This window comes from Cavia porcellus, unplaced genomic scaffold, assembly GCF_034190915.1.
Source record: "Cavia porcellus strain 051 isolate PalLab524CR breed Dunkin Hartley unplaced genomic scaffold, mCavPor4.1 scaffold_28, whole genome shotgun sequence".
Taxonomy (NCBI): domain Eukaryota; kingdom Metazoa; phylum Chordata; class Mammalia; order Rodentia; family Caviidae; genus Cavia; species Cavia porcellus.
Window position 1 is genome coordinate 12,937,032 of NW_026947511.1, and position 25,229 is coordinate 12,962,260.

The 25,229-nt window shown below is 36.2% G+C and overlaps 1 protein-coding gene across 2 annotated transcripts in view; it reads left to right on the forward strand.

The window, feature by feature from the left end:
• Positions 1 to 25,229, forward strand: part of Prkg1 (protein kinase cGMP-dependent 1) — a 1,159,508-nt gene that overhangs the window by 810,281 nt on the left and 323,998 nt on the right. The window lies entirely within an intron of this gene.

Sequence of the window (25,229 nt, forward strand, 5' to 3'; positions counted from 1 at the left end):
TTTTATCAGCTCTTGCAACTCCATGGCTGGATAGGTTTTGTACATTATGTGCCACGTAGAGGTAGGCAGCCTGCTCAGTCTTGCTTTCTGGGCTAGGGGTTCCTCTACCTCCACCTTTTGATGAATATTCACTCTTGCATAACAAAACTATGAGTTTTCTGGGGGCTCTTCCCAGACATGAAGACTCACGCTTCTGGAGACATTTCTGGAGGAGGCAGTGCTTCCCACTCCTTGAAACATGAGCTCCATAGCAACCAGTCATTGCCCAAGGTCCTCCTCTATCTGCAGCAGCTGGCTCACCTGCTTCAAAAGGCCATTTGCCTCTTGATTTTTGTAGCAAGAGAGTGAAGAACAGCCAAGCCACCTGCCCTACTGTTTCATGGTGATGGGGAGGAGTTTCTCTGTCCGTTACTTCGAAGGCTTGCAAGACATTCCCCAGCCTCCAAATGAACTGTTTATGAGTCTCATGGGGTCTTATAAGCTGCCATAGAAGGCAGCTGCAGGCAGCCATGGTGAGGCCGGGGTCACTTATCAGCCATCTGCTGGTGCTTTCCCTTGCCATTGGTTGCTATTTCTGCAGCCACTATGGGACTTCTCATCTCAGTGTCCTGCTCACTATGCCAATGGTCAGCCCACTGAAGGGGACCAAGGGGGTTATTCAAGGTTAAAGAACACCCCTGTGCAAGCCTTCAGCAACATCAGGCAGCATGGAGCAGAGCAGCGCAGAAGGGCGAGGATGAGATCCTCGTGTATCTTTATTATACACGTACACAGATTGTCATCTCGTATTTACATTCGTGTGTAGTGCTGTGGCCAGCACATGCATGTTTATCTGTGCCAAGTCATGGTTACATTACTGTGACCCATTGTATGCCTTAGGTGTCCTTAGACACCCCTGAGCTTTTGAAGCATTTTAAAAGTGAAATCTTTGAAAGATCTCACTTGTATAGGCAGGACCATTATCCATTATTCTTTCTCTCTCTTTCTTTCTTTCTTTCTATCTTTCTTTCTTTCTTCCTTCCTTCCTTCCTTCCTTCCTTCCTTCCTTCCTTCCTTCCTTCTTGTCTGTCTGTCTTTCTTTCTCTCTCTCTCTTTCTTTCTTTCTTTTGTTCTTTCTTTCTTTCTTTCTTTCTTTCTTTCTTTCTTTCTTTCTTTCTTTCTCTCTTTTCTTTCTTGGTACCGGGGAATTGAATTCATGACCTTGTGCTTGCCAGGCAGGTGCTTATGCCACTGAGCTAAAACTCTATCCATCATTATTATTTTCTTAAGAACCCCCATCTTTGCAAATGTTGAGAGACAGCATTGCTGTATATGCCCTGTAGTCTCACATGTGTGGCAAGTAACATACATAAAATGAGAGTATCTATCTTATATATCTGCCAAATTGGGATAAATGGGTTACATCCATTTGCCATAGCTCATTTGCCTGGTGGTCTCAGAGATGATAGCCTTCCGATAGAATTGCTGTAGTTAAGTTTGGTATGTTGAACAAAATTGTGAATGTGGCATGCGTGTGATCTATAAAGTTCACTAATTAGAAACACTTGTCTACTTGTCAAAGCAGTTTCTATTGTCTGGAGCTTTTTAAGGGCCTTGTGGATGATAGAATGGGGAGAATTCAAATCTGGATCTCCTTGTAATATTTTATATAGAGTACTTAACTGATACTATAGGCATTCATAATTTCAGGTGAATCAAATTAATGTCATCTAGTATTTTTTGGAAACTATTTAAAGTTTGTTATGAATCTGTTCTCAATGTTAATTTCTGGACACAAATTTCCATTACCAGAGTTCTCAAGTCACCATAGAGGGAAGAGGTAGCTTGAATTTTCACTGGGGCTATGCATAAGCCATGTTTTATCAAAGCCCATTTAGTTTCTGCAAACATAAAAATAAAAATAAAAATAGGATAAGCTAGTGCTGAAAACTGACAGAAAAGAATATATCACACATATAATGTATTATATGGGTTCGAGGGAATTTTTTCCTAACAGAATCTAAAGCCTAAGCAACACACTACTGGCACAGGGTAAGGCTGTTCATCATCCCTGTGGCAAAACTATCCACTGATATGGTTCATAGACTTGGCAAAGTTAGTAGCAAGAACAGAAAAGGCAAAATGAGGTTGGTCCTGCAGATATAAAGGAATAGTTTAAAAAAGTAGTCCTTAAAATCAATAACTACAGCCTGGAGATTTAGCTCAGTGGTGTAAGCATCTGCCATAGGGTTAGGTGAGTTTGATCCCTGGTACCAAAAAAAAAAAAAAAAATCAATATCATAGGCCAGTACCATAGGACAACAATGTGAGAGGGGAATTCCAGCTGAAAAGTACCCATAGGGTAAATACATGCATTAATAGCTCTTACATCCTGAAACATTCTCCACTGTCCTAATTTTTTTTTTTTTTTTTGTATAACAAAAATGAGAGTACTCTGAGGTCTAGTGGAACACTCAGTATGCCTTGTTTTCAACTGTTCTTCTTGTAAACAAGTAAACTTCTGTTTTGGCAGGGGCTATTGAGCCACTCGAACAGGCTTCTAAATTTTCCATTTTAAAGAAACAGTACTTTTTGCATAGGAAGAAGCCACAGTGATCCTTATTAAAATTTGTCTCATCACCAGGATCTTCCTTTTCATTGCTCTGATAAACTTTCAGGTTTGAACATTTCTCTATCAATAGGTGGGATTACCTCATTAGTCATTTGAATTTATAAGTATTTCAGCAGATCCCTGCTCTATAGGGATCGCTGTAATAAGTGGCTGAAAGACTCCCTTAAAGTTGTAAAGGCCTACACAAGGCAGAGATATACTACTCTACAATAATCTATTGGATGATCCAAACCCCACCAAGCAGGTGGCTGCTGCTCACCTGACTATGATTTTCCTTTAACAAAGATTTTCCTTTAACCTTAAGAGTATACATGGATCAGTGCTCTGTGACATCTTCGGTAAAGAACACATCCTTATGGGGTGTGCTTCTAAATTCTTTAGCTTCTCATATAATAGCTGTTATTTTAACAGCTAGTAAAAGAATCAGTTGAGCAATGTAATCTCCTGGTTTAAAGACCCAAGCATCATGTGACTGAACCACAGCTTGAATTGCCCCCAAATAGTCTGAACCAGGAAGTACTTCAACACCCTGCAGGTTTAAACTACTTTTTTATAGGATGAGACACGTAGTATCAGAGAGAAGTCCCCAGATTCCCTTGGAGATTTTAACAGGTTTATCTCTACCATCAAAGTCACCCATTTAGCAGTGGAAGATCTAATATTATGTGTCCTGGGACTCCAGAGATCCACTGAGGGTTGCGGCTGTCAGCCTATACTTGGAATGCCCCTGTTATTTGTTGGCCCCTTGTAAATGTTGGCCCTGCATCACATTTCCTATCACTGGAGTGCCATCTTGATATTTAGGATGGCATTCATTAGTTCATTAGTTGATTCCTTTTTCAACAGGTAAGACAAGGACTTGGTGCTCCCACTTGCAAGAGAGAGACAACCATACCTTTTTGTGGCTGAGGTCAAGTGCATTGTTTATGGATATGCTCTATTTTGCTACAATGAAAATAGTGTATTTTAGAAGAAGCCTGATTTTGTTTAATTGACCCAAACATAGCTTGGGCAAACATAGAGAACTTATGACTTTCAGTATCTACATCTTGACATACTTTCAAATAGCTTCCAAATATTTAGTCACTCAGATGGCCCCTATAGTTCACTGACATTCCCAAAAGCCAGCTGCAACACAATAATCTCCACTGCCTGAATATGCAGTATTTGCTATTGAGCAGCTTCTTGAACCTGGCTGTGAATTGGATACTGGGCTCTTGAGAGCCCTGACAAATGTATAAAAAGGACTGAGTGGGAATATCTTCTTCAGGAATAGTTACCAGGGAACTTTCATCATGAGAGCCATTTACTGATAAGCCTGGTCTGGAAGAGTCATCTTTGGGATTAGATCTGAGTATGGACCTGTTCTCAATAGCATTTCTTCCATCATCCGTGTATCTTACTACCCAATCCTACTACCCAAGTTATCTCAGTGCTAACGCTTGAAAATTAAAATGAAAAGTTAAATATTATCCTGCAGAGAGACAGGACCTAACTAAATGCTTAATTTCTAAAGGAAGTAAGCCCAGAGATCCTAGGACAGGCTCCAACAAGGCCAACATGAAAGATCCCTGAACCCCATTGTTCATGAAACTAGATTTTAATTCTTTAATCAATTTATACTCCAAAGAACTGTCTCATGAAAATTTCATCGCAGATTGTTAGGGTCATAATGAATATTAACTGTAAATGCGCATTTCCCAAAGTGCTTTACCTTAAGTGCAGCTTAACTAGTCTTTGCTAAGGGGACTTGACTTCTGTCTCAACTATAGATGGAAGGGAGGGAGGAAGAGAGGAAAGAAGGGAAGGGGACTAGGGCTCTTCACTCTCATTTTTATCTTCTCTCGAGGGACCATTATGTATAGCATACTCTGAAATTAAAGGACAAAGAACTGCAGAGACAAAACTGCATGTGGAAAAAGTTTCAGGGGCTATAACACAGCCCTGGACATAAGCAGACTCCAAACCCTCTCTCACTTGATCCCAACTCTACATCAAATGTAACATCTGAAGAAACCAATGATTGTGTTTGATAACATCTTGCAGCATATGAGAAATCAACCGGGTATTAAATTATCAGTCATGAGCAACAAAATTTCTAACAAAGGAATATAATGTTGTACTTCAATGAATGCACTCTGCCCTATTGCCATGACTGAAACTCTTCCATGCATACTAATGTTCCTTTTCCTTTTCCTTCGTTCTGTTTTTGACCAGCTCCTCTCTTCTGTGGAAGTCCTGGTCACTGACTCATTATACTTTTCCCATGGCTGGGCTTCCCTGGCCAGCTTCCCTGTCTGGGGACCACTTTTATAGGAGCCAGCCTTCAAGCTGGTACCTGAGCAGGGATGAATGAGGATGAAAAACAAATAGAGACAGCATTAGGTTAAAATGTGGGAGTCGGAGGATTCTTGTCTCCTTTCAACAAAGGCCCCCAAAATGACTGCCTTAGCCTGCCTTTATTCACTCAGACATGCAAACAAGCAATTAGAATATCACAAGATTCATCTGCCTCCTATCCTGCCATCCTCGGTAGATGTCTGAGTAAGCAACGGAATCTCAGCTGTGTTTACTTTTTCCCTACAACCAGTAACATTTCAGCATGCTTGCATGGCAATTTTCTCCCTAGTGCTCATGCAGGAAACCAATTAAACCTCAGTCTTTCTATCTGGTCTCCCATAGCAACACACAATCATTTTAGAGTTGAATGATGGTGATATATAAAAAAGTTGTATTGGTCAGGTTTGTTGTTACCAGGACACATTACCAACACTTGCAATTTGAAGGAAGAGAGATTTAATTCAGTTCACGTTTTCAGAGACTTGCTCTATTGCTTACTGGTTCCAAGGCAGAAATCATGGTGGAAGGGCATGGTGAAACAAAGATGTTCACTTCTCTTGTCAGGAAATCAGAGCTCAGGGTAGGAGCACCAAGGAGGAAAGAGCCATGGGCCAATGTAGTTTCAACGGTCACAACTCCATGACCTACCAGACACAACCAGTAGCGTGTTTTACTAATCTGCTACTTGTCTTTCAACCCAGTCAGATTGACAATCACAATAAACTTTCACAGATGTTTTGAAAAGGAACCTTATCCGTTTTAAGAACTGAAGGGGGACGGAAATGAGCTGGATTCAGAGATGGCTTACAGAAGATAACACCTGTGCTCAGTCTTCAATTTATGAAATCATTTTACAAGTGTACAGAAGAAAGTAAAATCATTGTAGGCAAATGAATAGAATCTTCAGGGGTGTGAGGACAGGAAATGTTTCAATAGCTTCATAAACTTCAGTATTTCTGAGTGTTTAGATCATTAAAGACAGACGTTAGAACCTGCTGAGGGGAGTATCAAACACATCACCTCACATTCCATGCTAAATAATTGGACTTCATCTAGCAGATGCATAGATAACCACTACCGAATTTTAAGTAGGAGAAAGATATGATATCATATTCATTTGATTAAAACAAATCAGCCCAAGTCTACGTGGGGAAGGGACTGTAGGAGGAAAGAGGAGGGAAACACTATGATTTGCCAGGCAAGAAATGACAAGGGTGTCACCTTAGGCCAGGGCCACAGGAATGGAAAAATATATGGATCTGAAAAAATGTAGAAAATTAAGCCAACCGCAAATGGTGCATTAGTTAAACCTGAGGAAGCAAGGGGCAAAAAGAATGCCTCTTAGAAACTGCTCAGCTTGAAAGGTGACTGGGAGGAGGGGATACTGCCTGAGAACTGAAGTACTTGGAAAACAGCAAAATTGGGTAGACAGACAGAAAGGGGAATTCTAGATGAGCACCCTCTATAATACGTTAAATTCTGTGTATAACAAACACCGCAAAATTCTAATGTTTGAGTTGGGAAGCATCAAGTACTAGGGTATCTGTCCTTTCAGGACAGTAGAAAGATAGGTTGAATAAAGATGTTAGCTACATCTGACATGTTGTTAGCTACATGTTATTTGTTAAAAAAATCTTTTTTGTCTTAACTTTGACTTCATATATAAATTTTCTGGAGTTTTTTGAGTTTTGCTCATCATCACACATTGTTTTCTTATCCCAGTGCTATGTGAGTTAACTGGTGCCAAATATCATTCGTGAAAAGGAAATACAATGAAGAATAATGTCTAGCAATGGAATTGCGTTAAGTGGCTGTACAGTGTAGGTAGCAGGAGTTTTAGCTTGGCAACTTTAGAATAAGCAAGGTAACAACTTGGTAACAGAAAAAGTCAACAGAAACAATGAGGATCGCCCACCACTGTTGCCCCAGCTGGACTGCGAAGGCCCAATGGAACAGGAGGAGTGCTGAGCTAGGTGTCTAATTAAGTGCCTTGAAACATTAGGAATTCTGATTTGGTATAAAGAAGGTAAGAATTGTGGTTGTGGTAAGGAGAGATAGATTAGTAGATGTCCAAAAAAATTCAGTATTCCTATTTCCTTTAGGCCTTTCTAAATTCCTCTCTTTTCATTTGTATTGAAAGTATGCGAGGTTGGCATTCTGTGAGGTATTTCTCTCCCTGCTCATTCTGTCATTATAAGCTAAGACGCGGGTCTTATGACAACGTCCCGCCCAATCCCCAGTTTTCTTTAAGGATTCTCTTTGTGCCAGCATGGTTAGAGAGACCCCTACTTTAAGAAATGTTGCCTGCTCCTTTTCATTCAGACTTTTCAAACATGCACCAGCTGCCTGTATAAATAATATAAACTTTCTTAAAAATCTTAAAACCCAAAGATCCTTATCAATATTTATTAAATTTCTGGGGCAAGAACCTAAAGGTGAGAATTAGCTGACGATGTCAAAGGTAAAATGGACTCTGCATTTTAAGAAGTACAAAGGAAGGAGTTTGTTGAGTACGTGAAACTACAACGTAGGATATATTTGTTTTCTAATTTAAATGTGCTCAGGGCATTTTTTCCAGGTTTGTTTTTCCAATGAATAATTTTACTGCTCTATTTGTATTTATAGTATTTATTGAGTCTTTTCTTTTATGGACTGATTATTTTCAGATGTTTTCAAACTAAATTTTGCAATACAATTTTCAGTCTATGAATATTCAGCTTTACCATAAGCAATTCCTTTTGATCTTGGCACCTTATAATTGTACCTTTTTAAATATATTTCTTTATTTGCTTATGAAAATTGATACCCCTACAGGGAAAAACCTTGAATGATTGGGAAGAGAGACTCCCTCGCAGTGTGCATTTGCAGGGAATATGCGTCATGTTTCAGGTGTCACGCGCTACCTGTGTTTACTTCTCTGTCTCTTTCTGTCCACCTTACAAACCTTCAGTGCTTTCCCTGATTGTCAGTCTTCCTGACAGTTTGTAGCCATAACCAGGAATCTCACCTTTCGATGATATGCGTTTGACCACATGTTTGATATGATCTAGTCAACATGACTTTATCATATCCCTGATTTTTGATTATCAATTTTAATTCAACCAGAGCATTCTGGATGACTTTTTTTAAAAATAGAAAGTATGTTAATTTGTGACTGCTTTGTTTCCAAAAAGCAACAGTCTAAATAAAACTCCTATAAGGAAAATGGTAAATTTGAAAACTAAAGAAAAATATATGCCTAAGAAGATAAAAAGATAAATAAAGCCATTGAATTTAAAAACGTTAGTATTTAGCTCATTTGGCTTATCATTTGTTTACTCTGAACAAAGATCTGTATTCTTTTAAAGATGATATAGGAAATTTGTACTTGAAACAATTAAAAGAATATATGTATTTTTGTCATTTGATCTGTATATAACAGTGAAGACAAAAATGACAACACACTTTTTATTTCCAATAAACATAAATATATGTTGCTATAAATGTCTCATATACCATATGTCTACTGTTTGAGTTTTGAATCAAAGGTGTTGTTTAATTAACAGTCTATTAATCTCAGAAAGATAGGGTAACTATGTTTGTTAGTTACAATATTAAATAATACTATGGTAATTTCTCTAGAAAGAAACCTAGATGTTTTGGAAAACATTTTGAATACTAAGGAATTGAAACAAATTATTTTTTGTTTCTCAGTAATCTTACAAAGAAAATCAGAGCCACTTGAAAGATTTTCATTCTCTGAACAACAAAGATAACTTGTACTTCACTGTGTTTTTTTCATCTCCCTAATCAGTTGCTAAGTTTAAAAAAAGTCAATGAACAGATGTTTCCAATGGCTTTGCAAAATTGCAATGCAATTTTGACCTTAAATGCTTTACTACTTATGAGGCTTTTGCAAGCAACATTTTTTTTTCTGTTAGGAAATAAGATCTTATGCAAATCAAATGACACATGTGAACTAATTGCTTGTTGCTGCTTTTAATGCTTTTCAATACACTCTTTACACTGTGTTCAGTGACGCTCTGGCAGGAAAGTTTCTTTGACCAAAAAAATCTGTTCTTCTTCATGTTATAAGAGAAAAATTATTATTTAAGAACCGATAGAGATCCTCTGTGGTCTTCTTTATTCCTTCTCTGTCCCTCACCTTCCATCTGCTTCTTCATCTTTTGTTCTCTAGTTTACTCTTCCTCACAGGTGTTTAGTCCAGTACCTAAAACCATCATTCTGAGAAGCTGATGCCTAGGTGTGCTATTATGTTATTAATTTCACCTTGAATCCCATTCCTAAATTTTTAAATTCCATTTAGCCACATAATTGTGGACAAATCATGTTTTCTAAAACATGTATTTAAAGTTGAATTCATCATTTAATCAAATTTATTTTTCTATCTGCTTCTTTCTTTCTTTCTTTCTTTCTTATCTGGTACTGGGGGTCGAACTCATGACCTTGCTCTTGCCAGACAAGTACTTATGCCACTGAGCTAAAGCCTATCCCTGCCTAAAGCCTATCCCTTTTTTTAATATATATTGGGGATCGAACACGTGACCCCACGCTTGCCAGGTGCTATGCTTCTGAGTTAAATCCTTGTTCATCTACTCTGTTCAATTTATGTACCAGGACCCTTATCTCCTCAGTGTATTGACATTTGAACTTGGGACGTATTTTTTTTTTTATCATTCCTCCATCCCCATCTCTAGTTCCAATTCATCAAATCAGTTTCCTAAATGATTAATGTGTTTATTGTCATGCCTTACATCTTTCTTGACTGCCTATTATTTCTTTCTTTTGTCTAGTAGTGATCTATTGACTTTCTGCCAGCTTCCCCTCCAATACAATTTATAATGACTTCAGATTAATTTCAATGAAGAACCACATTGATTAGATTAATGGTTCCCATTGCCTACAAAATAAATTCTTCTACTTTGCTTCATGTCTTGTCTCTAAGCCTTTGTAACCTTGAACATAGAAATTTCTATATCACGATTGATTTCAAACTATCATTAACATTCAGCTCACACAATTTTCAGAACATCTACTCATCGCTCTTGAGCCTGCTCCAGTCTCCAGCACGCACTGCAAGCCTGGGTCACTCTGCTGTGTCCACTCACCTGTCCCTCCACATTAGGCAAGTCAAATGCTGACATTTTGAGGTGGATTTGTGAACAACAATACAGGAATCCAAGCAACCAAACTGATAACTTTGGAATTTAATTAGCTGAGCTCAGAACCACTTGCATACAGACCCCCACCCCAATTTCAGAGTCCAAACAATTGGCACTGAACTGGCAAATTACAGACCTTTTAAAAGAGAATCACAAAAAGACATGTTGGAAACAGTTTAGTTAGAATAATACATTAATTTTTGGTTGACACCTGTATCCTGCTTCTTTTGTTGAGCGGGTTAATTTTTTTCCTGTAGGTACAACTCATTCTGTTTTTCTCATGGGACTAAAATTCCCCTGAGTAATTTTCCATTTTCCTGGGTCAAATACAGGGCACTAGTTAAATGTAGGGCTCAGAATGGCATCAGTTATGCCAAGGTACAACAATGTTACTGGTCTAAATGATTTCTAGTCACTGTATTTTCCTACAAAGCAAATGGTAATTGTTCACTAAACATAATACTAGTCTTTTGATCTTTGATTTTTCCTGTCATTGAAAGATTTTCTCAATGAATACCAATAAACTGAAGCTTCCTATTTCTTGACTCCTATTTCCTTGATTTTTCTTACGGGCCCTCAGACTTCTTCAGCCCATCCTATCTTTCATGCTAAGAAGATGAGAAGTATCTCTTTTCACAATGTGGTAGGTGGTAGTAGTCTCATGCTAGATGAGTGGAGCCATATGTTGCCCCTGGGACTGGTGTTAGCCATACTGCTCTATGGACCAGCTTTCATAGGTGTAATGCACAGGGTCTGCCGTACAAAAGAGCCTCATGCTTAAAGTCTAATGCCCTATGGTCATCTTCATCAAATTTTTAATAACTTCATTTTTAAATGTTTGTAAGTGTAGTATGATGGACCTTTAAAGTTACTTGCAGCCAGACTTATCTGTAATCCCTTCTCCACTCCAGGACTGGTACTAAGCCACCTCCTTTAGGTCACCCCTCCCCTCACCATTACACTGACCACCTGAGACTGATGCCCATGGCAGAAGCCTGAGAATGAATATGCAAATAAAGAAACAATGGTCATCATTCCAACCCCAGGCCAGCAATGCTACAACACATTTGGTGGGAAACTCAGCATGGGGCATTCCTATCCATCCCAGAAATAGTTTCACCACCCTCCTCAGCCATAGGTTGGTATAGGGAGCCTGTGCAAAGAGATACTTGCCTTTACTTCCTTACCTCTGGGTTGCTTTGCACTGTTTGTAGGCCTAATACCTGGCATGGGGGGACACTGTAGGCCACCTCGTCCTGGTACAAACCCTGAGTCATGTACACTAGGGATATAGCTCAGCAGTACCATGCCTGCCTGTCAAGGATGAGATCCTGAGTTTGATTTCCGAAGTTTGGCTCAAAAAAATTCCTGATCATGGTGCAGGGGCTATAACAATTTGAGATTCCCCCATAGTGTCCATTGAATGATGCTACGATAAACAGCACATACAAATGCTATTATCAAACGCACAGAGAATGGAAAATGATAAAACTTTATATTTTAGTAACTGTAATGAAATTTTTATTTTGACTGAGGGGTCCTATAAGTTGCAAATTAAGTCTCTCATCAGTCTTGTCCCTTTCATTTTTGTCATGTCATGTATCCTTCATCCTTGCCTCTTCTCTATACATATTTTCACAAATGTGGTACTTTCCACAGAGCATTAGGAAATCCCACCTAAAGAAAAGCAGGATGATTTTTTTTAGGTTAAGGAGGGGTTAAGTCTAGGTTTTAAATCAGCCTGCTAGATTCAGATCTTTTTTCCCTCTCTTTGGTTCATTATTTTTACTTTGTAAAATTAGGAGAAACAACTTTTGTGAAATGTTTTGTCCAGTATCTGGCATATAGGTAATTAAATGTCAACAGTTCTTATAAATGACTGTTAGTTTTTGATAGTGATAATTTTTTTCACTCTATAATTTTAATTCTAAAAGCTACTTTCAATTAGGTTCAAAAATGCATCCATTCCTTATGATAAAGACAAACATAAGTACATGATTTACAATATTTCAAAAATTATTGAAAATTTTCAAATTCCTTTTAGCATTGTTAATTTACCATCATAGTTTCCCACACATTCTTATGAGTTTACCATGTGGTTGCTTGTAAATTCTTATATACTAAAAAATCTTCAAATAAAATTAACATCTTGGGTTCTCTTGTTACTTTTGCTGCTATGAACATTAATCCTCGCCCAAGTGCCTGCCTGCCTTGGAGCCAGCCAATTCTGCACTGAAACCTCTACAAACTGTAACAAACCTTCCCTCCCTTAACTTCTGAGTTGGATATTTTGTCCCAGCAATGAGAAAAGTAACTAAAACAATCACCATCACAGTCGTGGTACTTTAGTCACCAGGAAAGTGGTAGGAACGTCACCAGGTGAAATTACTTTGCTTGAGAGTGTCCTTCTAATTCTGTCCTCTCCTAGCAGCACTTCTTGAGTATACTCAGGATCTGGCATCTATACCTGACTCCCGCATCTGTCCTGCCCTGCTGTTGATGAGGTCCAAACTCACCCTTCGTTTTCCAGATATATACGTACTGCAGCATCTTGACTTGATGTCTGGCAGTCTTACGTGTGTGTGTGTGGAATATGCTTTTTAATGGATTTTTTTTACTGTTTTCTTTTTCTTTTTGGTACACGGGATTGATCTCATGACCTTGCACTTGCCAAGCAGGCATTATGATGCTGAGCTAAATCCCCAGCTCCTAATGGTATTCTTTAAAATGTAATGACAACATAAGAAAAAGTAACACCTTTATCTCACTAATCAGTGTGTTTCAACAGCAACTCTCATATAGCAGATGTTCAATATATGTATCTGGACTGAGTTATCGTTTTCATACTAGGATGAGACCTATGAAATTATTGTCTTTGGTATGATTATATATTAGCAAATTTTATGTCACCTTTTTCTTTAGGATGAGAGTAGATTTCTGTAATCATATACCTATTTTAAGTTATCTGAATTAATTTCAAGATAAATGTTGCATAAAATTTATTTTATAATAATGCTTATATGACCTGTATTTCCAAAGACAAGATAATTATTTCTGTACCAATTTTTAGGAAGGTACAATAAAACATTGGTTCATCATAACACATGTGTAGTATCAATGTGGTAATATCAAATATATTATTATTTTAATTCTTCAGTATTAATGATTTTAACTTCAAAATACTTCAGTCACTTATGCATTAGCATGATAAATATTACTCAAACTTAATTTCATATTTATATTTTAGAATTTCAAAATATTTTTTGTTTTCTTTATGTAACTATAGCATAGTTCAAGAAATTTTATGGAATTAATTTTAATTTGTAGGGTTTTATTTACACCTGGTACCAACTTCTCTTTTAAAAAGTATAAGACAGTGAAAATTTGGTTGTGCAGACTTATGACTGGTTGTTGTTTAGATTAATTGAAGTTCATTTTATCTATCCATATGATCAGCTATGTATGTATATCCATAACATAAATAATTTCTAAATTAATCCAACAAATGTAATATTCATAACAAAAATTAAGAATGTTTCATTTAGTGATTTTCATACTTTCATTTATTTGCATAACTTTTAAAATAAGTCCTCTTTCTTTGCATCTTATTATATTAAACTCACCTTACAGACAAAGTCTACTATTCTTGGACCTCTGTTACCTCGTAGGTGGAAAATGAAAGTCCATGACCAGCATATGTGGAAGTATTTGAGTCAAATTTTGTACCAAGCTAAACGCCAAGCTGTGCGCTCACTAAACCTTGTTACTGGGCATGATTTATAATTTGTTGTTTTGGTGATCTTGCTTATCTTCTCCAGGGGAATGTTTTGGAATGTGATTTGCTCTCCACTCTCCTGTGGCCATCAGTCTGTATGCTTATGAAACAAGATAAAACCGTTGCCTTTTGCATTCTTTAGCAGACTAGTCTGTTTCATTAAAAATACATGGATATTCGACATTTTTGAAAATGCCTTCATAGAAAATGTACAAGTTAGATAATTTATACAAGAAAGCCAGAAAGCCCAGAAGTAGAAGGAATGATAACATCAAAATAGCATATGACTGTGAAATGATTTTTAATATTTTTACCATCTTTACATAAATGCATTATCTGAAAATTTTCCATGTTGTTCAAGCAAACTGTGTTCACTTGAATTTGAAATGTTAATATTTCAAAAAAGCCTTCTACCATCTAACTAAGCTTTGCCAGTACCTTAACCCATTTCCTGACAAAAAGACATCCCATGTAATATACCACAAGTTGTGGCCCATTATAGGAAAATGTATGTACATAAATTATAGGAAACATACATAATGAAATAAAGCAGTTTTTGTTTTGTCTGCTTGTTTGCTTTTCTATCTAAAAAACATGTAAATACAGGCCTCTGTCAATGACCATAAGTATTCAATTTCTTTGAGCTTCAATGTCTGTATTATAAAATTAGATTAATGATCTTTAATTCACATGGTTGGGAGGATCGTGTAAAATTAATTAAATAGTTAATATGAGTGCTTACTGTGTGCCAGGGGGCAGGGCATCACCCAAGTCTGTGCTCTTAAAAAAAAGACAAAACCTTACAGATGAAATTTCTCAAAAATGTTAATTATCGTAACAATCAACCTTTTCATTCCCTTAAGAATTCCATTGAGGGGCTGGGGGTTTAGCTCAGTGGCATAAGCGCCTGCCTTGAAGCAGGTAGTCATGAGTTCGATCCCTGGTACTGATAAAAAAAAAAGAATTCCATTGAATCAGAGTCTAGTGGATTAGAAGAAAACAACATACAATGATGTTATCATTTTCTATTAAATTTGGCTCTATCGTCTAACTATATTTATAGTAATACTGGAAATATCATAAACATCACTAGGAATGAAGTGGGATGCATTAATGAGAGAGGGAACTTCTGATCCTAGTTAGACCAGAAAATGTATTGCCAGGTTATAGAGCTAGTAATTGGGGAACATAAAAGTGTTTTAAATGTTAATGAAAGACTAAAACATATGAAGTATTTTGTGTGATAATTTGCATAAACAGACATACTTGACTTTTGAAACATACAGTTTTATAAAACTCATTCCAAATTCCCCTCAGAGAACTCACCCAATTAATTTTTAAAATGTTTTGTTTGACCAGGTGTCCTTCAACTTTTCTGGGGCATTTAAATATATTTATTTTAAAGATATCTTAGTAACATTTAGTTAATTTGAAATAATACCTTAAAGGTATTACCTTTGACCCTTGTTCTCTTTTCACTGCAGACTCTAGCTGCCAGCACTTACATTTGTTCGCGTGAGTTTCTTTTCCTGGTGCCAGTAATGCATGCTTTGGGCCCCCATCTGGCAAACTGCAAGAGCCAGTGACTTAACGCCTCTGGAAGCAGTGCTCATCCAGAGGCAGGTGGAGCTCTTCTGCTTGGAGTTGAGAAAACTCTAAGGCTTGCGTTTTGCATCAACTCCCGATATTACCCAGAAAAATTAAGCTTCAGTTACCCACAATGGAAACTCGCTTCATAAGGAAAACCCCATCGGCTGCCATTTTTCTTCTACCAGTGGTTCTTAAAATGAATTCAATGCACACTCAAACTCAGATCCTAACCTCAGGTCTACTTCATTCGGTAGAATATCTTTCTCTTCAGGGTTAGCAGCCTAGTAAGGGTGGTAAAATTATCTAATTAAAAGTTTCACGTGGCAAGTAGAATCCTGCCCAAACAACTTCACACAGCTCTAAATCTTTACTTGAAAAAAATTTTTTGCTATGATTTTCACACTTTCCACCAAATAAGTAAGCAAATGATGGTCTCTGAGGAACACTTACTGCCCTGCTTATCACTATAAACAGATGCCATTTGTTGAGCTGCATTTTTATGAGAATTATGTTTGATTACATATTTTATATTTTAAATCAGTTTGATATTCAAAAGCTCAGGCTTCCAAGTTAAATATGCATTTTTAAAAACCACAAAACTCACTTCTTTATTGCCCTGGCATTTACCACCCTAATCACTGGCCTACAACCATCAAATATCTTCCGTAATAGCATTTGCAAAAGAAATGTGAAAACTGAACCAATTTCAAAAAGATTGCACCAAGAGGATTTTTCTCCTGCAAGATTTCTGCCATGCTTATCAAGAAAGGTTGTTTTGTCCAATTAAATACTAAGAACTAAATTTTCCTAGAAGATACTCTTTTCTCTCAATCTCTCAGTCCTTGGCAATAGAATTCAAATTAGAATTGCCTTGTTAAATTAGTATTTCTCACAATTAATCCACTTTCAGACAATCAGAAAATAAGATAAAGTTTTAGATGGGAGCCACCTTTTTAATGATTAGGAGACTAGTTAACACTTGGAAATAAACTCATTACTATGTGTATTGATAAATTGTTCTAGAGAACATATATTGGTTTTCCTACTCAAGAATGCATAACATTAACATAATTTAGATCTTTATTTAATATATTTTAGCATGCTTTTAAATGTGTGTTATACATTTTAAACAAGTTATAAAAATAGTAAGCATTGTAGCAAAGATTGTGTGAATCTGTGTGTGTGTGTGTGTGTGTGTGTGTGTGTGTGTAAAAGTAAATAAATACATAGATACATATCCAGCATTTCTTTCAGTTTGGTATAAGCAAACAAATTATATATTGCAACTATAATGACTAGTTTTACATGCTGTGCTGAGCAAAGATATATTTGTTTTAATGTGTCAATAAGAAACCATCTCTAATATATGGCATATCAGCACCAGGTGGATGGCATTGGCCTAAAACACATGCATGTGAAAATATCCAGGGTAAATTAACTCTTACAACATGTATCACTCAGATAATGATTTTTCTTCATGTTCGAAAACGAGAAGACCTTATCCTGTACCCCTGAGCTAGGTTAAAATCTTTTTGGGAGTGTGTGTGACTTAATGTCCACTTTTTTGAATTTACCCACCATTCAATTTTGTTACTGCCCAGAGCATCACCAGAAAGGAAACGTCTACGGTTTCTGCTGAATGAATTTTCTGTCACGGGTATTTTCTTCTTCCTGCACTGACTGACTAGGAGTGTCTTCTAGGTGAATGAGCTTCTGTGCAAGTGGCAAACTCTTATGACAAGAGTTTGTCAAAGTTAGGAAATATACAGACAGAGCAGACACACACAAAGTTACATCTTTTTTATTAGTACGTGTTTGCATTACATAATGATTACATTCCTTGTGTATAGTTGGTACATATACATGACACATCTTAATCCTTTTTTCATTTCCTTTTCTTCTCTCTTTCCTATCTCCATGGCTTAATCCCTTTCCCACACGAGAAGGAACTATTTCTTCACTTCCTATTGCCTTTCATTTTGCTTTTTATTTATACTTTGGTGTTTTCATGTAAGAAAAACCATACAATGTTTAAGCTTGTTGGTCTGATTTATTTCATTTACCACTTTGGTTTCATGGTACATTCATTTTCCTTCAAATGACCTGTTTATTTTTCTATGGCAGAATAGTACTACACTGTTTGTAAATACATGTTCTTTATTCATTTATCTAATTATGGTTATATAAGGCGCTTCAAGATTTAGCTATTATGAATTATGCATCTATAAATATGGGTATGCATGTGTCACTGTAATATGATGTGTTTAACTTTTTTTCAGAAGATGCCTAGAAGGACGATAACTGGGTCAAGTGGAATTTCTTGTTTTAGGTTTTGAAGAATCTCTATACTGATTTCCCTAGTGGTTGTACTGGTTTACATTCTCACCAACAATGTATAAAAGTTCTGTTTCCCCTTAGCCTTGTCAGCATTTATTATTAGCTGTCTTGATGATGGCCATTCTTTCTGGTAGTATGTATTCTCAGTGTTATTTTAACTTGCATTTCTCTAATGGTCAGTGATATTAAATGTTTGTTCCTGTATTCATTGGCCTACCCTGCTAATGTGAAGAGCCTGGTCATTTCACATGCCCATATGTTGATTGAGTCTTTCATTTTGGGGAATCTAGTTTTTTTGAGTTCATATTTTAGAGATTAGTCCTTTGTCCACAATGTAACAGGGAAAACCTTTTCCTATACTGTAAGTTGTCTTTTCACTCTGTTATTTCTTTTGCTGTGCAGAAGCTTTTAAATTTGATAAAATTCCACTTGTTTATTCTCAGTATTATTTGCTGTGAAACCAGGGTTGTATTCAGAAAATCCTTGCATTTGTCTGTGACTTTAAGAGTTTTCCTGTTTTATCTTCCAGTAGGATAAATGTTTCTTTTTTCAACATACGGTTCTTTGATCCATTTTGATTTTAGTTTAATAAATGGTGAAAAATATAGGACTAGGTTGAATTTTCTCCATGTGGATAGCTAGTTTTCCCTGCATCATTTATTCCTTCAGTGTATATTTTTGGTCATGTGTTGAAAGTCAAATAGTTGAATGGGCTTGGGTTTTTTTTCTACATTCTCTATTCTGTTGCATTGATCATGTCTGATTTTGAGCCAGCACCATACTGTTTTTATCACTGTAGCTTTGTAATATAACTCCAAATCTGGTAGTGTAATGCCTTCCATTTTGCTCTTGTTAGCAATGTTTTCTTTTGCTATTCTGTCTCTCCTCTGAATTCATATGAATTTTGGGATTATTTTCAATAGTTCTAAGAAGAATTAAATATGCATGTCAATTTTAGAAGTGTTATTATTTTGACTATATTGGTCTGCCTATTCAGGAACAGGGAAATCTTTCCATTTTCTGATATTCTCTTCAATATCTTTTAAAGATAGCTTTCATTGTAGAAGCCTTTCACTTTCTTAGTTAGGTTAATTCCTACATATTTAATTTTTCTTCATGCTATTTGAGTGGTATTTTTTCTAATTTCTTTTTCAATAGCTTCATTACTGGTATACAGGAATGCTACTAATTTGTATGTGTTGATTTTGTATTTGCCACATTGCTAAATTTGATTATTAATTCTGGGAGTGTTTTGGTGGCTATTACTGCATCCTCTATGGAGATCATGTCTTCTTCAAACAACAGTTTACTTCAGTGTGCTGAGAAAATAAAGTGCTTGAGTCCCTCATTTAAGAAATAAGTCTCTGCAAATGGATCGAGGTGTTGGCACATTGTCGCTGACTGTGCCACACATAGGCGGCATTACTGATGTGGAACTGATCAATAAACCCCAAGCCTGTGATTATTGTTGTATTGATCACCCTCTAAATATCTTAGCTGACATAAAAACAGAATAGACAGGGAATAGAGTGAAATAAGAATCAAGATCAGTTGGCTTTTAAATAAAAATTTGCTTTTGGCTATAGGTAAAGGGGCTTTGGTTATATTCGGCAATTTAAAAAAAAAACAGAAACCAGGACAATTTATAATTTTAAACTTTTATTCTTTGCCCTTTTTATTTGTGCTTTGCTGTGTAACTATGACACTATTCTGAAGGTAAAATAGGATAAGTTCAGGGCTGACTCAAAGAGATGCAGTTACAACTTAGTCACCCCGAGATAAATACGAAAAGTAGCTGGGCTCAGGTACCTTTCTTTCCCTTGGGAAACAAGTATACACATAACTATGATTCATGTTTATCTTGAGAAGCTGTAGATAGAAGTACACTGTACTGTGAATAGCATGAGGCTGGAAGGGAAGAATGATCTCCAGAAAACTACTGTGAGTCATTTTCTCTAAGATCCTTTTTTGACTCAAGTTCATAAGTTTGCATCTTTCTCAATATGAAAAACCCCACTGTTCTGTTGGAGTGATATAGCCATGACTTAAATGTGATTCCTTCAGTAGGGAATAAAATTCTTGTGTGTAGAAACCATATATTGATCTTTGGATGTGATCATCAAGGCTCATCTTTCCCCATGCTGGCTTGGGAGTAGATCTCTGAAGGCAGCCACCGTTTCTCCAGAGCATCAGTGGATGCCAAATGTGTATATCTCGGTTCTCAAATTGTATGCAAGTTACTTAGCAGGAAGAGTCTTAAATATATGTAACCTGGTGACAAGCAAAGGAATTATGGATATAACATGGTGGTTTGTGCCCTGTGTAATTACCTATTACACGGAGCAAACGATAAGTCACTTTTTTGTACTTGTGTAGTACCTGTCTCCACATTCATGCAGGCATTTCCTTCTGTTTGAAGTATTATCTCAGCCCCATCTTTCACATCAAAAAGAGATACTTCTTTTGTAATATATATTCATTGCTTTCAATTTTTAAGACATATTTTGTGTGATATGTTTAAATTGCAGTTACATATTATAAGCAGTTTAATCCTTGTAAGTTTCTTTGAGAGTAGACAGAGAATTGCCGGTCCCTTGTCTACATATGGTGGAGCTGAGATGCACAAAGACTCATCATTTTTATCTCTTTGGTGTAGCTCCATGTTAACTCTGGATGCATTTTCTGCCCAGAAGGCCACTGGTCCCTCACAACAATATACTTCTGGCAGATGTTCTACACATCTGCCAGACGTGGTCAGACATCTGTGAGTATTGGGCTTCACGACATAGTTTTCTGGTGGAGCCATTCTCAGCATGCAGTGCTTTGAAAATTTAATGCATCAGCCTGTCAGGACTGAGGGATGTCCTTATTGCTGATGCAACTTTATTTCTTTATGTCTGTGAAGCTATTTATGGAAGAGGACAATATTTACATTGGTAATAAAGAAGTCTATCTCCTCCAATGTGGGTAGACACTATCCCATCTCTTGAAGACCCAAATAGGTCAATAAAAAGGTGAAGGAAAAGATAGGCGTGGTGGCTGATGCCTGTAACCTTCATAATTTGGTGGGAGGAGGTGAGGCAGGAGTTGGACTCTAGCCTGGACAACATTGCAAAAAGCTGTTTCAAAGAAAAAAATTTGGAGAATGGATGTTTCTCTGAGACCTCTGTACTTTTTGTTCTCTTGATTAAGGACTCAAACTAAATACACTTTACAACAGCATTTCCCCTTCTTCCGAGGGCTTTAGACTCTGAAAATCTCTGTCTCTCTGTTTTTGTTTTTGTTTTTTAATCTCTTTGTTTCTCTGACTCTGCCCTTCCCCCTTGTTGTGTATGTTTATTTCTTCTGGAGAACACAACCTAATAAACATCCATCACATTTTCTGTGGAATTCAAGTAAGTTTTACACTCTAGTCTAACAGAAATTCACTGAAGTATGCATGGAATCATGATTTATGCATAAATTAAGAAAGATATTAGTAAATAAAAGAAATAAATAACCAGGGTTAAATCTTGCTATTAAACTATCATATTAAGCAAATAATCACTTGATATAGCTTTGTATATATCTGACTCTTTTTAGAGTTTTGAAAGACACAGGTGTTTTCTTTGAAAGAAAATTGGCAACATGTTTTCACAGGCGGGTCTTGTGTCAAGGTTGAATTGGTTAAGATAATAAACATACTTGAAAATGAGTTTTCGTGTTTGTATAGCTTTTTATGTATGATTGTGGCTGTCTCCAACTTCATAGGCTTCCTGTTATTAGCACATTTGACCTTCCAGGTGGCAAAATGTCTTAAGATGGTCAGAGGAAATGACACAGGCAAGGAATTATGTTTTCAATTATTAAGGAACCTCTTCAATAAAAAGCCATTTTAAAACAGAAAGAGGTTTTCTCTGAAATTGGACTTCCTGAAACTTAAGTGTTTCATAGAAAGGAGACAGCATTTGCTACTTCCAAATATCATTCAAATAAATAATAAGAATGTTGTACAAAAAACAGGCTGGTGGCGATTATAGTTTTGTTTCAGTGAGTCATACTTTAGCTATAATAAAAGTTTAAGTTCAGAAGAGATAAATATGCAGTTACAGGGATTCTTTCAGGGCTGTACATCTCTAAAACATAGTGGCTTAAGGTGAAGTGATTCATCTTTTCTCATGATTGCCTGGGTTGAATGGATTCAGTGGACCAGTGCTCTGCTCTGAATGGTGCAGCTGAGGTCATAGTTGGATGTCCAGAGTCTTTCTGAATCATCTGCCATCATTACCAGAGTAGGATCTTTTTTTTTTTTACACAGCTCAGCGGCTGGCTTTCAAATACCAAGATTGGAAGCTAACGGCCTTGTTAAGTATTGAACCCCAACGCTATCACGCTGTTTTGACTCTTTCTTTTTGGTCAAATCAAAGCCTCAGCCTTACTCAGTTTCAAAGGGACAGCAAGTGCTTCTAACTCTTATCTGAAAAATAGCATTAAGCTTAAAACCATCTTTAATTCACCATAGAAATATCAATTCACTCATTTAAGATGTATCTACATGACTACATATTATTCTCAGTGCTGTAGAAATTTGACCTTTAGGATTATGTCTTCTACTACTGACATTTTCATTTTCTGCTCCATTACTGGTAATTACTGCAATTTCAGCCACATTTCTGTTCACTTCCTCACTCTACTCATCTGTAAAATGGAGGTAATAATGTAACTTCCCTTGAAAAAAATTTTCACAATCACAATGTTATTGTATATGAAATACTTAGAATGAAATAATACATGTGATAAACAAAGACCAGGGCCAGGCACACAGTGCACCTCATAGGTTAGTTGTTACTATTTTTATTATTATTGAAAAAAGTGAAGCCAATGTGGTTTTACTTTGTCTGTTTAAAGACAGATTGTGCTTCAGGAGAACATGAAATTACATGTGATTATACAACATGTTTGCCTGATTTTATATATATATATATAAAATCAGGCAAACATGTTGTATAATCAAAATATTTATATATATATAAAATCAGGCAAACATGTTGATGAAATAAAATGGACTTCCTTTTTATGACATTCTCTGGAGATATTTTATAAGCAAGTTACATGGATTTGCAGGATTTATTTTCCATTTTCTGTTCTCTGAGTTCCTCTTCAATTGCTGTCGTGACACCTTGTAGCTGGACACCTCCTCACTTCCTCGAGTCTCATTTGAGTTTTGCCATATCAAATTCTGTATTGCAGAAACATAAGGCCACTTGCTACCACATTTAGCATAGTGTCCAACACCTCTGTCCCTTTCTGTACACTGTTCCCAGTTCTAGAATGCACATAGCCTAGTATTTTCAGACAAAGGTGTCATCTGCCCTTTCTTTTATCTTATGCTTTCTGAAAACTATCAGCCTGATTGTGTTTCTATGGTTTTTTGTTCTCAAATTACACGGTTACTTCTTTTATAAGACTTGTTTATACTTTTAATTTTCTATTATTTATCCATCTCCATAATCCCCCTAAACTGAAGGACATGAAGTATAACCTCAATTTCTCAGTTCTCAAAACCTAGCATAGGTGGGCTGGGGGTTTAGCTCAGCGGCATAAGCATCTGCCTTGAAAGCAGGCAGTCGTGAGTTCGATCCCTGGTACCGGTAAAAAGGAAAAAGACAAAAAAAAAAAAAAACAAAAAAAAAAAACAAAAACTAGCATAGTATCATAAAGGATATGCTAGCATATACAGTTAGTTATATAAATAGGATTTCTTTTTATGGATTTTTGTAACATAATTCTTCACTAAAGTAGCCAGAGCCAAAAACATATTTTTTGTCACTAGATTTACATGTGTTATTTGTCTGTCAGGATTGCCCTTGCAGTGTTTTTAGAATATCAACTTTTGCATTATCTAAACCTTTTTAGATTCTAACAAATAAGATTATTATAACTTAAGCATTTTATTTGCTTTAGGATTTTTCCTCTTACTTCTCATGAAATAAAATTTGGTTTTCTTTCAACATATAAATGTTAGACTACTTCACTCATTGAAAATACTAGCCGAGATGAATGTCATTCTTAAAAGTCCTATAAATATGTCCAGGGTATAGCAAATGGCAGTTCTGACTTCTATTTTAAGGCTGAGTAATATTCCAGAGTGTCTTGTTTTCACATTTTCTTTATTCATGTGCAGGTAAAAATTCAGCATGTTTCTATGTTTTGGCTATTAACTAATTCTTCAGTGAGCGTGATGATATCTTTATTTTCAAGAAGTTGATTTCAATTTGTTTGACTATAGTCACTAAAATGAATTTGATAGATCATATGATAGTTCTATGTTTAATTTCTTAAAGAAACTATACATTTTTATGTTTCTAACAACAAGGTGTAAGGACTTCTATTTTTCCATATTTTCACCAACAGTTGTTATCTTCTTTTGTTTGCTTCTTTGGTTAGTTGATTGGATTTTATTTCTAGCTATGTGTGTTAATGTAAACTATAATCTCAGTATTTACAAGACGGAAGCAATAGTTTTACAAATATAAGCTGGTCTGAACTATACAGCAAGATCCTGTCTCAAAAATAAATCACTTTAGCACACATGTAGTGATATTTTATCTTGGTTTTAATTTTTATTTCCATATTAATTAATTTAATTGAGCACCTTTTTACATACAGGGCCATTTATGTCTTTTTTTGGAAAATACGCCAGCCTTGCTCTTGTGGTCAATTTCCAGCTTCAATGGCTCCCAACAGTCAGTAGTTTAAACTTCTTTCAAATAAATTCTACATGTTTCCTGTGTGGCATAGTGCCTACAGTGAAGCATATGATACTGTGCACTTTTAAAATACACTAAAAGGATATATCTCATGTTAACATTTATAATCTCAAAATCAATAAACAATGTCATGGAGTGTGAGGGAGCTTTTGGAGGTTTTGGATGTATATTTAGGAAATTGGTTGTGATGATGACATCACAGGCATACACATTTGTCCAAAAAATGATGATGTATTCATTAAGTACTACATGTAGAATGTTTGTACACTATTAACCTCCAATGAAGTTTTTTAAAAAGAAATGTAAAACTGAAGTCATGGAAATATTGGCCACTGACAACATGCTTATTGCTAAGGCACTGCTTAATTGAATCATGAAAAATTAAAGAATGTATTGATAGCTGCTGAAAACAAAGTTATAGTAGACTAACTGAAATAGCAGCCACACAATATTACTTATGGGAAAAGTACAAGATCTTCTCCGCCATCACACTGTACTCTGGCACATCAGCCAAAGCTTACTACTTCTGCCCGCACATCTTTTGTCAGGCTGTAATTTTATATCTCAAACCTCTGCAATTTTTGTATCCTAGAAACAGCTTCATTGTTTAAGGGCTACTAGCTCTTTCCACAGTGGCCTCACCTGAGAAAAGGGGAGATATATGA